At 48.3% G+C, this 15,141-nt stretch overlaps 1 protein-coding gene across 3 annotated transcripts in view; it reads right to left on the bottom strand.

Moving 5' to 3' along the window:
• The window catches only part of si:dkey-54n8.4 (coiled-coil domain-containing protein 92), a 76,843-nt gene extending 75,625 nt beyond the window's left edge, over window positions 1–1,218 (bottom strand). For 2 of the 3 annotated variants that reach the window (XM_038814827.1, XM_038814830.1), the window contains exon 1: window positions 991–1,115. The gene's annotated coding sequence lies outside the window, so the exon portion shown is untranslated. Of the gene's footprint in view, window positions 1–990 lie in introns of all 3 variants that reach the window. The other variant, XM_038814828.1, reaches the window with a different exon arrangement.
• Between the last annotated feature and the right edge of the window lie 13,923 nt (window positions 1,219–15,141).

Raw genomic sequence — 15,141 nt, 5'->3', positions numbered from 1 at the left:
CGGACAGTGACCCAGGGCTGGGATCGAACCGGAGTCCTCGGTGCCGAGACGCTTCAGTGCTAACCACTGTGCCACCGTGCTGCCCTCACATGGTGCTAGTTTCGAAGGGTCGGGGGAGTTCTCCCCAATATTTATCCCTCACCCATTTGTGTTGGCCCTTGCTGTGTGCGATTTTGGTCACCCCCTTCCTGGATACTTTCCTCGCTGCAAAGCACGGTGCAATGAAAGGCGCTATATAAATGCAAGTCTCTGAGAATTTAATCCACCTTGACCCAGTGGGCAAGGGCACGCATCGAAGAGTTAGTAACCGGATTGGTTTACAGTCCCACAGAGGGTAGAGAGGTGGCTGAAGAGAGAGAGGTGTGGGGGTGGGATAGGTGAAGCATCTACTGGACAAGGTGATGCCTAGTCAGGAGCTGGAAGTGCCGGGCAGAGGATTCCCAGCACAGAGGCGAAGCTTCAGGAGGTTCGCTCGGGTTTGTGTGTGTGTGTGGGAAGAGGTTGGACAGGGAGAGCCATTGTAAACACCACACAGGGGGAAGGGGGGGGAAGGGAGGGGAGGGAAGAGAAGGGAGGGGAAGAGAAGAGAAGGGAGGGGAAGAGAAGAGAAGGGAGGGGAAGAGAAGAGAAGGGAGGGGAAGAGAAGAGAAGGGAGGGGAAGAGAAGAGAAAGAGAAGAGAAGGGAGGGGAAGAGAAGAGAAGGGAGGGGAAGAGAAGAGAAGGGAGGGGAAGAGAAGAGAAGGGAGGGGAAGAGAAGAGAAGGGAAGGGAAGGGAAGAGAAGGGAGGGGAGGAAAGAGAAGGGGAGAGAGGCGAGAGAGGAGGGGGGCTCATCACAAGTCATTAGTTTACACTCTTCGCGGGATGGACACAGGCTGCACAGAGGAGAGCCCAAAACCAGATTTGCATTTGAATCCAATAGTTTCCCTGATCACAATCGAGCCGCAGAGGCAAACTGTGCAAATGGCTGGAATAAACAAGTCTGTACTCACAGGCTGCCAGCCTCGGAGCTGGTTTCCTTTTGGCAGATCCGAACAAAGGCACAATCCCAAACAACGTCTCTTCCACACAGGGGGGGGGGGGGGGGGGGGTTTTGGAAATGTATTCACCGGAGCAGCCCCTTTCCCGCCTCCGCAGCTCAGAGCTGAGCTCCCCGCTGCAGCCTCGGGACCCAGTTAGCAGCGGCAAAGCGCAGCGCCCCTCGCTCCGCACACCAGCTGATCCGCCGCCGTAAACACGGTGCAACGTGACCGGAAGATCAGGGCAGCTCCCTCCCTCCGAGGGGGAAGCACTGATGTCACTCGCTCACTCCACCATATTTCTCCTGCGTTATTGCAGCAGGCACCCTTGTTCTCCTCCCTCTGTCATGCAACAGGGACATAGGATCACCCCCACCACCAAGTCACACACCACCCTGACTGGGAAATGTAACAGCGCCCTCCTCCCTTGGGCCATAACATCCCGGAATTCCCAACTCCACAGTACCTGACGTCCCTCACTCTTTCATGGATTGCGAGGGTTGCCGGACACTGGTCCACATTTGTTGCCCTTGCTTCATTGACCTTGAGAAGGTGAAGGTGGGCCCACCTTGAGGGTGGCACGGTAGCACAGCGGTTAGCACTGTTGCTTCACGGTGCTAGGGACCCGGGTTTGATTCCCAGCTTGGGTCACTGTCCGCGTGGGGTCTGCATGTTCTCACCGTGTCTGCGTGGGTTTCCTGCGGGTGCTCCGGTTTCCTCCCACAAGTCCCAAAAGACGTGCTGTTAGGTGAATTCTGAATTCTCCCTCTGTGTACCCGAGCAGGCGGAGTGTCATGAGTAGGCTTCAATGAAGTTACTGTGAAAAGCCCCTAGTCGCCACATTCCGGCGCCTGTCCGGGGAGGCTGGTACGGGAATCGAACCATGCTGCTGGCCTGCTTGGTCTGCTTTAAAAGCCAGCGATTTAGCCCAGTGAGCTAAACCAGCCCCTAAGTGTGGCGACTAGGGGATTTTCGCAGTAACTTCATTGCAGTGTTACTGTAAGCCTACTTGTGACAATAAAGATTATTATTATTGAACCACTGCAGCCCCTGCTGTGATACAATTAAGTACACACAGAATGTTGTTTGAGGGATGTAGTGATGTAGTTCCAAGTCAGGATGGTGTGCAGCTTGGCGGGGAGCATGCAGATGGGTGGTGTCCCCATAAAGCCGCTGCCTTTGTCCGTCCAGGGGTGGCAGGTTTGGAAAGTGCCCTTGAAGGAACTTTCGTGAGCTGCTACAGTGCATCTTGTCGATAATGCACACAGCTGCCACCGGGGCAGAGGGAGTGAAGGGTTAAGTTGGTGGATGGGGTGCCAATCAAACGGGCTGCTTTGCCCTACATGATTTCGGGAAATGTGAAGTGATTCATTTTTTGGTAGCAAGAACATGGACAGAGAGCATAAAATAGAGTTAGCACAACTCTGAGGGAATGCAGGAACTGAGGGGTCTGGATATTGATGTGGCTGAGTCATCAAAGGTGGCAGGACAGATTAATAAAGCATAGAGTATCCTGGGCTTTATTAATTCATGGAGTACAAGAGCGAGGGGGTTATGTTAAACTTGTAAGTCACTATTTTGATCTCCGCTGGAATATTGCGTCCAGTTCAGAGCAAGGCATTCTAGCAAAGATGCGACGATACTAGAGTGCGGTAAGATTCATGAGAATGTTTAATAGGGTGCAGAACTTCAGTTGTGAAGTTAGATTAGACAGGCTGGGACTTTTCCCCTTGGAGAAAAGAAAGCTGGGAGGAGATTTTTTAGAGGTATTCAAAATCATGTGAAATTGGATAAAGTAGACAGGGAGAAAGGGTTCCTATTCGGGAAAAGATCAAGAACAAGTGAGTACAGATTTGAAGTAATTTGTAAAAGGAACACTAGTGGTATCAGGTAAAAACCTTTTCACGCAGTAGTGCTCGAAAAATAACATATAATCTTGTTTCTAATAAAGAATCCAAGTCTTATTAATGTTACATAGAGTTGTTTAAGATATCCATCAATATTTAAAGTGGTATTTACCTTAAATCCCAAGTAGAAAGCTGCAGAGTCTGGTGAGATGCCTCTATCTCACCAGAGGGGCTGGTTTAGCACAGTGGGCTAAAGAGCTAGCTTGTAATGAGGAAGAAGGCCAGCAGCGCGGGCTCAATTCCCGTACCACCTCCCTGGACAGATGCCAGAATGTGGCGGCTTGAGCTTTTCACAGTAACTTTATTGAAGCCTACGTGTGACAATAAGCAATTATCATTATTATCCCAATTAAGGAGGGGGAACTACCATCCCTGCACTTCAGCAGATAATCCTTTACATTGATAGACTCTTGAGTGAGTGCAACAAATCTGAAAATCCTACTATGTGGCTCCAATGTTTATATCATAACAGAATTGATCCAGCAGGAAACATGTTAAGCATGCATGCTGGACAACATCCTTTGTTTTAATCAACATCCTTCGAACATGATAATGGATTCAGTTGACAAGTTATTTATGGGCATTCTTAAGGTTATCCATTGTTAGATTGTGGTTTCTTGCAATTTTTCAATGACTTTCTGAGGTTATCTGGAGGCCAGTTCTTGTTCTTTTCAGGAACTGCCTTATGTTTGAGGCTATATCATATCCTATGCTGCAGGACGACGTTGTCTTTGGACACACAATTATGCCCAGGTACATATGTAAACTTATTGAATGGTTGTGTAACAGATGAATTCCGATTTTATCTTTTAATCCCTACTTCACAAGAGAATCACTCTTTTAATCTTATACCTCTGCACTTTTAGTTTATCAATCTCTACTTAGAGTGGAGTCCCTTCACAAGCTGTTAATATGGGTGAGGAAGAGCTTCTCTGATACACCATTGCTGTTTCACAGGAATAATTCCTGCTACCCACGCCGACTCCGGTGTTCACTCCTTTTTTTGGCATCCTCTCCTTGAGGTCCTAATACCCAGGGGTCTGATTCCACAGAAGCCAACAGCCCTTCACTACTTTTACTTTTGCCTGTACCTCTCGTGTGAGCTTCGGCAGAGAATTCTGCCAGCTATCCTAGAGTGGGCGCCGTCATGCCCCAGCACGAACCTCGCCAGCTGGTGCTCAGGTGAGCAGGGATCGAACCTCTCAGTATCTCATCATGCAGTGCATTTACTCATCGAGACATGGGGCCATACCTGCAGTAATTACACAGTATGCATGGCTGCTTTCCACCCCCACTCCCCCCCCCCCCCCCCCCGCCCCCCCCGACCCATCCAATATCATGTGCCTAATGAATATTGAGCTAATGGCACTCACCCAAAGACAGACATCTGTGAGTGGCATTGATGTATCCTCTCTAGGTTATTCCTGGGCTGCTATTGCATGCGGATGAACTATATTTAGGTGTGTTTTACATCAACACAGCAGATTTCCATTTAGATCGATATCATCAATAACATACGTTTGTTTTCTCCCTCTCTTGGTGTTTATCTGCCAATGTTTTTGCCAACCAGATATGGAATTTTAAGGAAATGTTGAGCAAAGAGTGGGCAGGCTTCAGAGCAACAAAGAGGGGCAGCAAGATTTGCCTAAACGGCCACTGAATGGTAGGGGGGGCATCCAGGCCATGTCCAGTGTTCAATCGGGGCAAGGGCAAGGAAGATTCATCATGAAAGTTCCCTTCCCACAGTATGAGTTCCTGCGTTAGCTTAACCATGTCGACACACTATGTTAGGGCCGTTCAAATGTATGTCCGAGATTGGGCATCTGCCGCATTGAGCTTCTGAGTGGCAGGGCAATAGCCCCCCCCCCCCCCCCCCCCCCCCCCCCCAAATAATCACAGATGGTGAATCCCTTATCTCACAGAACCGATTGAGAACAGGGAAATACCATTTGCTGGGAGCAGAAGGGGGAAATTGAAGAGCGTCACAAGCAATGCTGCCGCACTGGACCCTTGCAGTTCAGAGCAGGGGTTATCCATCTGTGCCAGCAGTGCATGGATGGCACTTTCTGGCGGGGGCAGGGGAGGGGGGAGGGAGTGGAAGAAAGGAAAAATTCATAGAACCTGAGGGGAAATTAGTTTTACTTTCCCACAAGGCAGAGCCTGTAATTAAAAAACTGCATTCATTGTAGCTGATTAGTAACTCTATTTCACAACTGACTCTCAGACCTCAGGCTGCGAGCAATGCCACAGAAGAGCGGCACACACATAAATGCTAATAAAACAACATTTCCAATCTGCTCCAAAGCTGGACGCAGGCTTTTATTTTGGTTTCAACATCAGGAAATAGGATACTTCACTTCTAGTACTGGCATTTCTCACCAAGAGCGAGACATTCACAAAGAGGCAAGGGCTTCACCTCATTCTAATCTCACACCATCTCAACTTGTGCAGAATCACAGAATTGTTCCGGCACAGAAGGAGGCCATTTGGCCCATCATGTCTGCACCACCTCTCCAAATGAGGATCATGGGTTAATGCTAGTTGTTTCCATTCAAGTAGGGGTGGCACAAAGACTCAGTGGTTAGCACCGCTGGCTCACAGCTCCAGGAACCCGGAACATTCGAATTTGGAGCAGGAGCAGGCCACTCGGCCCCTCGGGCCTGCTCTACCATTCAATAAGATCATGGCTGATCTGATAGCAACCTCAACCCCACACTCCTGCTTACCCCCGATAACCTTTAACCCTCTTATTAATCAAGAATGTACCTAGCTCTCCCTTAAAAATATTCAAACATTCTGCTTCCACAGGCTTTTGAGGAAAAGAGTTCCAGAGACTCACGACTCCCTGAGAGAGAACTTTTGTCCTCATCTTAGCAAGCCCTTATTCTTAAACAGTGACCCCTAGTTCTAGATTCACCCACAAGAGGAAACATCCTCTCCACATGCACCCAGATCAGTACCCCCTCCCCCAGGGTCTTAAAGGTTTCAATAAAGTCTTACTCTTCTAAATGCCAGTGGATACAGGCCCACGTTCGAGTGAAATTCACATCTTGAACTTTACCCTGCTCAGTTTTAAGTCTACCTGCCGATATAGGCCACACAATGAACTGAGGTTTCAACCCAAATGAACAAAACTCGAGAAAGTAGGACACCATTCCTGAATGGTGGGCACAATGGCACAATGCTTAGCACTGCTGCCTCCAGCTCCAGGGACCCAAGTTCAATTCTGACCTTGGGTGACTGTCAGGGTGGAGTGTGCAGGTTCTACCATGTCTGTGTGGGTTTCCTCCGGTTTCCTCCCACAGTACAAAGGTGTGCAGGTTAGGTGGATTGGCCATGGTAAAAATTTCCCCTTAGTGACCAAAAGGTTAGGTGGGCTATGGAGATAAGGTGGGGGATTGGTCCGAGGTAGGGTGCTCTTTCAGAGGATCGGTGCAGACTCGATGGGCCAAATGGCCTCCTTCTGCACTTTCGGGCTTCTATGAACTAAACATCTAATTCCTCCTGAATGCCTTTTCTGAACCTACCTCCACCACATTTCCAGACAGTGCATTACAGACCCGAAGAACTTGCTTTGTGAAAAAGTTTTCTCTCACATCACATTTGCTTCTTTTGCAAATCACCTTCAATAAATGCCTTCTCATTCCCGATCCTTATTTGCTTCATGGATATTTAATGCACATAAACCTTTAAGTCGAGCAGAGGAAGTGAGGAATTCCAAATAGTACATTGTACCGTGAAGATTTAGATTTTGAACAGAAAAGACTCAGACTTTCTGGCACCCGAAAGATCGAAGGGAATCGGCTCGATTGGTTGGCTGGTTGCCAAAGACCGCATTCTGCCCTGTGACAGGCAGTGATTGGGTTCAGCCAGGTGGGGGTTTTCAGAGGACCCAAGGAGAAAGCTCCTGGATGCTGAGAGAAGAAGCTGTGAGTTACTCTGCCGCAAGCCTTCTCCCTCTTCTCAAAAAACTGTTTCATGCCTGCTGGTTTCTGAATCTGTCGCAAAGTCTTCAGATTCTGATGAATCTACAGTGAAAATCATTACAGACTGAAAGCAAGAAGGCCCAACTGAAGGCCAGACTAAGGGAATCTAACTGGAAGATGTCCACCTGAAACCAATACTTTTATCCTTTTACTTTTAGTTATATTTTCTTTGCACCCTTCTTTCCCCTCTGTGTTTGTCTGTCTTATGTGCGCCGTAACAATTCTGTGATCCTGCACAAGTTGAGGTGGTGTGATATAGAGTGAGGTGAAGTCCTTGCCTCTTTGTGAACGTCTCGCTCTTGGTAAGAAATGCCAGTACTAAAAGTGAAGTATCCTATTTTCTGATGTTGAAACCAAAATCAAAGCTTGCGTCCAGCTTTGGAGCAGATTGGAAATGTTGTTTTGTGGCCTAATCAGCGTTTTATGCAGTTTCAGCACAACCTTCCTACTCTTGTATTCTATGCCTCAGCTAATGAGGACAATACCGTGGGCAGCACGGTAGCATGGTGGTTAGCATAAATGCTTCACAGCTCCAGGGTCCCAGGTTCGATTCCCGGCTGGGTCACTGTCTGTGTGGAGTCTGCACGTCCTCCCCCTGTGTGCGTGGGTTTCCTCCGGGTGCTCCGGTTTCCTCCCACAGTCCAAAGATGTGCGGGTTAGGTGGATTGGCCGTGCTAAATTGCCCGTAGTGTCCTAAAAAGTAAGGTTAAGTGGGGGGTTGTTGGGTTACGGGTACAGGGTGGATACGTGGGTTTGAGTAGGGTGATCATGGCTCGGCACAACATCGAGGGCTGAAGGGCCTGTTCTGTGCTGTACTGTTCTATGTTCTATATTCCATTTGCCTTCTTAACCATCTTGACCTGCTAGGCCACCTTCAGTTATCTGTAGGTATGCATTACAAGGTCCCTCTGATGTTAAAACTATCCAGCGTCCTACTATTCATAGTGTCACCCTTTACCTTGTTAACCCTCCTGAAGTGCATCACTTCACACCTTTCCGGGTTTTAGCCCAGCTCCTATAATGTTCACACGTGCCCACTGCCGACAGGATGAATTGGGGATGCCACTGCTATCTCTGGATCCTTCCCTAATTAACAGACAACAACAATGGAACAGGCGCCCGGAATGTGGCGACTAGGGGCTTTTCGCAGTAACTTCATTTGAAGCCCACTTGTGACAATAAGCGATTTTCATTTCATTTCATTTGAAAGAAAACAAGCCTTCAATAATGCTGCGGGTTTCAGCACCTTGGACAGGAGACTTTCGCTGGAGGGAATTGAGCTTCTGGCGCCCTCTGGCGGGCAGCTATTTCACTTGTATCAAACTGGGAACTGCAGCTTTGTTTGTTGGTGCCTCCCTGGGTCTCTTGCAGGACCTGTGTATTCTCAATGTCAGGCTTCCAGATTTGACCCAAGAGGGCGTGACGTTTACAACCTTTCTCCTGATCTTTAGCAAAATGATGTTGGATCTTACACTTGAATAGGAGTAAGCAGACGCTTAGAGATAGAACATAGAACATAGAACAGTACAGCACAGAACAGGCCCTTCGGCCCTCAATGTTGTGCCGAGCCATGATCACCCTACTCAAACCCACACTATACCCGTAACCCAACAACCCCCCCTTTAACCTTACTTTTATTAGGACACTACGGGCAATTTAGCATGGCCAATCCACCTAACCCGCACATCTTTGGACTGTGGGAGGAAACCGGAGCACCCGGAGGAAACCCACGCACACAGGGGGAGGACGTGCAGACTCCACACAGACAGTGACCCAGCCGGGAATCGAACCTGGGACCCTGGAGCTGTGAAGCATTTATGCTAACCACCATGCTACCCTGCTGCCCCTAATTATGAATTATAAACGCCAGATTTTCTTATTAAAAACACGACGCGCCATTATTGATCCGCAAATCAAGCAACGCATTTGGTATCCCACCAATTGCAAATTGCCACAGTTCGCTGGTTGATTGTACTGTGCTGGGCGGCAAGGTGGTGGTTAGCACTGCTGCCTCACAGCTCCAGGGTCCCGGGTTCAATTCCGGCCTCGAGGGACTATCTGTGTGGAGTTTGCACTTCCTCGCCGTGTCTGCGTGGGTTTCCGCCGGGTGCTCCGGTTTCCTCCCAGAGTCCAAAGATGTCCAAGTTAGGTGGATTGGCCATGATCAATTGCCCCTTAGGGTGAGGTTGCAGAAATAGAGCAAGAGATTGGGCCTGGGTAGGGTGCTCTTTCGAAGGGTTGGTGCAGACTTGATGGACTGAATGGCCTCCTTTTGCACTGTAGGGATTCTATACGATTTTTATGAATAGGGCTTTTCCACCTTGAGCCCTATGAAAACGGTACCTCACCCTTAAACTCCAATATTTTCCTGACTTTGCTGAATTTGCACATTCATTGTCCATTAAGCTCACCACAGGACATTAGGTCTGGTAATTAACAATATAGTAACCCTATTAATGATGTGATCATTGTTAATCTTTGCCATTCAACCATCCTTGCCCAGAAAGAAAATGATAATATGTGTGAACTCCCATCCTTCGGATTGCACATTGTTTAGCAGATTAAAATGTCATTTTTCTCTTTCCCTTTCTGTACCTTATTCTTCTCTCTCTTACCCCAATCAGTCTTTCCTTCCCTTTATTTCTCTTTCTGTACCTGAGTTTACATTGAATTCACCCATTAATTGCCCATCCCTGATTGCCCTCGAGAAGGTGGTGGTGATCCACCTTATTTAACCGCTGCAGTCCATGCGGTGTAGGTACACAAACCATGCTGTTAGAGAGGGAGTTCCAGGATTTTGACCCCATGTTGGTGAAGGAGCGACGACATATTTCAGGATGGTGAGTGACTTGGAGGGGAACTTCCAGGTGGTGGGGTTCCCATGTGTCTGCTGCCCTTCTCCTTTAAGATGGTTGAGGTCATGGGTTTGGAAGGTGCTTCCTAAGGAGCCTTGGTGAGTTCTTGCAGCGCATCTTGTAGATCAGGGGTGGGCAAACTTTTCCGTGCAAGGGCCGCATTCAGAAATTCACAATTCACAAAGGGCCGCATAGTATATTAAGTAAAATAATTACTTCACCCGGTTATGATTCTGGGCGCCTCATATAGAACATAGAACAGTACAGCACAGAACAGGCCCTTCGGCCCTCGACGTTGTGCCAAGCAATGATCACCCTACTCAAGTCAACGTATCCACCCTATGCCAGAAAGTAATCCAACAGCCCCCCCCCACCCATTAACCTTTAAAAAAAAAATTTTAAAAAAAAAAAAATTTTTTTTTTTAGAAAAAAAATTTTTTTTTTTTTTTTTTTAATGACTTGGTGGGCCGCAGAAATACCTTTGGCGGGCCGCATGCGGCCCGCGGGCCGTAGTTTGCCCACCCCTGTTGTAGATGGTACCCACGGCTGTTACTGTGCGTCGGTGGTGGAGAGAGTGAATGTTTGTGGAAGGGATGCCAATGAATTGTGTGAATGAGCAAGTAACAAGGATGTAAAGCAGCATGTGACCAGCAGCTAGTAGTGTGGGTGTAGCAATTGTAGATTTGCTCTCCTTATGAATATTGGTTGCTGAATCCCTGAAGTAGACCTGTCTGCTGAGCCGTCCTGTACGGTATCTTTAAATAAGCTGGACCTATCAATTATGCATGTGGGATTGGCGAGTTTGTGTGAAGCACAGGGGCAGCGCGGTGGCACAGTGGTTAGCACTACTGTCTCACAGTGCCAGAGATCCGGGTTCAATTCCAGACTTGGGTGACTGTCTGTGTGGAGTTTGCATGTTCTTCCAGTGTCTGCGTCGGTTTCCTCCGGGTGCTCCGGTCTCCCCTCCCATCCCAGGTTAGGTGGACTGGCCATGCTAAATTGCCCCTTAGTGTCCAGGGATGTGCCATTTCGGTGGGGTTATGGGGATAGGGTAGGGGAGTGGGCCTAGGTAGGGTGCTCTTTCGGAGGGACGGTGCAGACTCGATGAGTCGTATGACCTCCTTCTGCACTGTAGGAATTATAATTCCAAATTTCTAGATGCCGTAACACAACATTCTGGCAGCAATGGAAGTTTGAAGGCTACGGGTGGATCCACATACAGGATATCTCGCAGCACAGTAACTGTGTACATTGACAGTCCCATCAGCCCCTCTACAGATGGTGCTTTGCAGAACAGTCTGTCCCTGATTTGGGGAATAGCTGAATCGGTGGTTAATGGGAACAGCAAGTCCGTTTTAAATCAGGTTGTAAAAGCTGCTGAGCCATCCAGATGTCCTCGGGCGCCATTCCCGTGCAAAAGATAAAAAATGCATGAACACGAAAAATCTGAACTGCAGCCAAAAAAAAAGAGGGAAAGGAATGAAAAAAAGTCACAGCAGCTGAATTGGTGAATCTCTCCACGGAGCAGGGCGGTTACAAAGCTCCGGGAACCTGCAATAGACGGGAAAGGAGGGAGAGATGGCCACCAAATCTCCCAGCGTGAGCAGAAAGGCCACAAATGTCCCAGCTCGAATTTAGGCTTTTCAAATAAAGGATGGAACTAAGCTTTTTAAATTTAGACATGGCATAAACAGATAGACAAGTGGTGAAAATGAAGATAGGCATTGGACTGCATAGGGTCAAGACTTCGGGCCTGTCTGAAGAGGGTCAAGGTGCACACAGCAAGCAAGTCATGCGAGAGGTGCAGCCTCCTCACTCACTGCAAAGCTGTTGTGCAATTCAAGGTCTTTGCAAGCTATGCAGTGTAAAAGGACATTGGGATCACCTATGTAGGAAATCTGGTTCCAGAGGCGTGACCAAAGGTCACATTTTGTTTGGTTGCATTTTACTGTGCGTGCGTCATATTGGCAGCAACAAAAGAGAATGCGTCTGAGACCTGCACAGGCACAGGCAAAGTTGATGGACCAATGGGAAAAATCCTCAATTGGAGATCGAACAGACTTCGCTCATTATAAATGTGACACAATGTGTGGATGGTGTCAAACAGTTAGAAGCTTTTGTTACCATTAGTACCATAAGTCCAAAGAATAGCATCAAACACACACCCGCTCACTCCCAAAGTTGACCGTCAGGATCCTGAAGGATATGTATCTACATCATTGCAAGTCAACAATACAACCTGTGAAAGCCACTGACTTGAGTACAATGGGTCACCCATTCGTTACAGAGGGACATTGAAATTGGAATGAAGCCACGGTAAGTCTACATGTGAACCACAAGTATTTTACCTGATAGACATGAGTGGACCAACAGTAGCAAGGTCAGCCTATGATCTACAGCAGATGTACCCAGACAGATGTGACGCTATATGAAACTTCAGAGGTGATGTTAAACTACACCTCAGAGAAGATGAAATTCCGTCGATTGACTCTCCTGGAAAGTACAGCGTGAACATACAGGAGAAGCTTAAGAGAAAGTCGGATGGCAGGGAGTGTAAGGGCAGTATCCATCCTGTACATTAGCACAATAGCTGGTGCAGTTCTATCACATGTGTACTGGAAAAAGACGGCACAATCCTGGTACATTTGCAGATAAAGAATTACCAGTTAGCGAGCTGGTAAGGACGGATGTTCCATATCTATGGCAAGCGGATCAGCAACACATGTTCAAATCACTTCAACAGGCATTGTCAGCGGAGACATGTGTTCAAGACCCAAGAAAGGAGGTGGCCTGAGAGGTCGACCCGTCTCAAAAAGGGTTAGCAGCATGCAAGGTGGGAAACCAACTGCATTTGGCTCCAAATGTCTATCAAAAAAACAGAGTTCAATTATAGGAACATATTGGGTGGGATTCTCCGCTCCTGGGACTAAGTGTCTGCGCCATCGTGAACGCCGTTGCATTTCATGACTGCGCGAACAGGGCCCGGGCATGACCTATTCTGCTCTATTAGCACAGCGCTGGAGCGGTTCACGCCGCTCTAGCCTCCTTACGCAGCGCCCATTTGGCGCCGCGTCAACCCGCGCATGCGCAATTGGGCCGCGCCATCCTGCGCATGCGTGGGGAACTTCCTCCGCGCGCTGGCCCCTCACCAACATGGTGCCGGTTTTCTGGGGCCGGACGCGGAAGGAGGTAGGCCCGGGGAGGGGGGGGGGGGGGGGAGGGGGAGCGGCCGACCTGCCCCCAAATACCACCCAAAGTGTTCCAATTCTCCAATTATGTGTTCCAATCATTGGAACACTCGCTCAGGTATTCTGCATCATAAGATTCTTCACATGTCTATTTGGTAAATGATTCCAGGTGAAAACTGACCAGAAACCAGTGGAAATGACTTGGGGCAAGCCGGTGATGAGTACACCACCAAAACAACCTCCACTAGGGTTTTACAGCACAACCCCCTCAGTTTTGGAGAGATCCAATCCTCAGTTCGTAACCTCACAGCAAACTCAAGAGAGAGAGAGTAGAATCAGAGGGTTAGTTTAATTTCCACACATGCAAAACACAGGAAGAGAGTTGGCAACGTCCTCCCTCTATCAGGCCCTCTAAGGGCTGGTTTAGCTCACTGGGCTAAATCGCTGGCTTTGAAAGCAGACCAAGCAGGCCAGCAGCACGGTTCAATTCCCGTACCAGCCTCCCCGGACAGGCGCCGGAATGTGGCGACTAGGGGCTTTTCACAGTAACTTCATTGAAGCCTACTCGTGACAATAAGCGATTTTCATATTGCATTCATACAATAAAAGGGAAACATTGAGCTGCAGGACTAAGGCCACAGACAAAATTAGACTTATTGTTCCACATGAGTCCAGGCTTTAGAATCAAACGTCCAGTGGTGTATCCCTTCAGAGAGGTCCGCAGGATGAAGCTGATGTGGGTGATCTATTTCCCCAGCAGCACTGACTTCCACCAGGGGGGGAAGTCCATTGAGGTGAATTAGTCTTGGCGCTGGTACAGATGTTCAGACATCCCCATAGAAACAGTGTGGTGAGGATCAGGCAATTCAAACTGGGACAGATCCCTGGTTCTGCCGCTTTTTTTATTGATGGAAGATGGCAGATTTTCTTTTAGCTTTACAAGGCAATATTACAGGTTCTAGCATAATGTGAGGGATCATGTGACGTAACTCTAATTAAATACCCAATGCAAATACATAGACAGGCATCGGGTGAAGCATAGAGAGTACAATGCTACACAGTAGAGAAGCTGTGTGAAGAGATCAGTTCAGTCCATAAGAGGGTCGTTTAGGAGTCTGGTAACAGCGGGGCAGAAGCTGTTTTTGAATCTGTTAGTTCGTGTTCTCAGACTTTTGTATCTCCTGCCCAATGGAAGAGGTTGGAAGAGAGAATAACCCGGGTGGGAGGGGTCTTTGATTATACTGCCCGCTTTCCCCAGGCAGCGGGAGGTGTAGATAGAGTCAATGGATGGGAGGCAGGTTACGCGTGATGGAGGGGGCTGTGTTCATGGCTCTCTGTAGTTTCTTATGGTCTTGGGCCGAGCAGTTGCCATACCAGGCTGTGATGCAGCCAGATAGGATGCTTTCTATGGTGCATCTTTAAAAATTGGTAAGAGTCAATGTGGACATGCCAAATTTGCTTAGTTTCCTGAGGAAGTGTAGGCGTTGTTGTGCTTTCTTGGTCATAGCGTTGACATGGGTGGACCAGGACAGATTGTTGGTAGCGTGCACCACCTAGGAATTTGAAGCTGTCAACCATCTCCACCATGGCACTATTGATGCAGACAGGGGTGTGTACGATACTTTGCTTCCTGAAGTCAGTGACTAGCTCCTTAGTTTTGCTGGCATTGAGTGATAGATTGTAGTCGTTACACCATGCCACTACGTTCTCTATTTCCCTCCTGTATTCTGACTCATCGTTGTTCGAGATCTGACCCACTACGGTCGTGTCATCAGAAAACTTGTAGATGGAGTTGGAGCCAAATCTGCCATGCAGTCATGTGTGTATAGGGAGTATAACAGGGGGCTAAATAGGCAGCCTTGCGGGGCCCCAGTATTGAGAACGATCGTGGAGGAGGTGTTGTTGAGCCTGACTGATTGTGGTCTATGGATCAGGTTTTGGAGCTTTGATATGAGCTTGGCTGGGATTATGGTCGAAGGCGGAGCTGTCATGAATAAATAGGAGTCTGACTTCGGAGTCCTTGTTGTCGTAATTCTCCAGGGATGAGTGTAGGACCAGGGAGATGGCGTCTGCTGTGGATCGGTTGTGTCGGTATGCGAATTGCAGTGGATCAAGGCATTCTGGGAGTATGAGTTGATGTGCCATATGACCAAACTCTCGGAGTACTTCATAATGATTCATATCAAGG

This window comes from Scyliorhinus canicula, chromosome 12, assembly GCF_902713615.1.
Source record: "Scyliorhinus canicula chromosome 12, sScyCan1.1, whole genome shotgun sequence".
Lineage (NCBI taxonomy): Eukaryota > Metazoa > Chordata > Chondrichthyes > Carcharhiniformes > Scyliorhinidae > Scyliorhinus > Scyliorhinus canicula.
Note: the sequence above shows the minus strand (reverse complement) of the source record. Positions and strands in the feature narration are given on the sequence as shown.